The 940-nt window shown below is 60.0% G+C and overlaps 1 non-coding gene across 1 annotated transcript; it reads right to left on the reverse strand.

Annotated features, from left to right (window-relative positions):
* Window positions 1–695: 695 nt before the first annotated feature.
* Window positions 696–851, reverse strand: LOC123179187 (5.8S ribosomal RNA). The gene has a single exon (XR_006490171.1). It is a non-coding gene; the product is annotated as a 5.8S ribosomal RNA (ribosomal RNA).
* Window positions 852–940: the final 89 nt, after the last annotated feature.

The raw sequence follows: 940 nt of genomic DNA on the forward strand, positions 1-940 counted from the left end.
GACCAGCAAGAGCCGTTCCGCATACGGCCGGGGCGCATCGCCGGCCCCCATCCGCTTCCCTCCCGGCAATTTCAAGCACTCTTTGACTCTCTTTTCAAAGTCCTTTTCATCTTTCCCTCGCGGTACTTGTTCGCTATCGGTCTCTCGCCTGTATTTAGCCTTGGACGGAGTCTACCGCCCGATTTGGGCTGCATTCCCAAACAACCCGACTCGTTGACGGCGCCTCGTGGGGCGACAGGGTCCGGGCCGGACGGGGCTCTCACCCTCCCAGGCGCCCCTTTCCAGGGGACTTGGGCCCGGTCCGTCGCTGAGGACGCCTCTCCAGACTACAATTCGGACGGCACAGCCGCCCGATTCTCAAGCTGGGCTGCTCCCGGTTCGCTCGCCGTTACTAGGGGAATCCTTGTAAGTTTCTTCTCCTCCGCTTATTTATATGCTTAAACTCAGCGGGTAGTCCTGCCTGACCTGGGGTCGCGGTCGAAGCGACGTGCGGTTCGTTTGTTGGGTCGTTCAAAGGCCATAATGCCAGCTGCGCGCCGGATGCACTGCATTGATAAAGCGAGGACGCCCACCATGCGCTGTGTCCGGCGCGGTACGCCGGCAGCCCAATCTTCGGTCCACCGTCCCTTGAGAGACGAGGGACCAGATGCCGCATCCCGAATCCCGTTGAGTGTGGTTGGGAGCGTGTTTTGGCGTGACGCCCAGGCAGGCGTGCCCTCGGCCGAGTGGCCTCGGGCGCAACTTGCATTCAAAGACTCGATGGTTCGCGGGATTCTGCAATTCACACCAGGTATCGCATTTCGCTACGTTCTTCATCGATGCGAGAGCCGAGATATCCGTTGCCGAGAGTCGTGTGGATTAAATAGCTTTGCAACACGAGGGACGGCTAGCAAGCTAGACATGCCCCCGGGTTAGGCACAGTGTTCCTTGACGCCTTCGG

Source organism: Triticum aestivum, unplaced genomic scaffold (assembly GCF_018294505.1).
Source record: "Triticum aestivum cultivar Chinese Spring unplaced genomic scaffold, IWGSC CS RefSeq v2.1 scaffold36613, whole genome shotgun sequence".
NCBI classification, from domain to species: Eukaryota; Viridiplantae; Streptophyta; class Magnoliopsida; order Poales; family Poaceae; genus Triticum; species Triticum aestivum.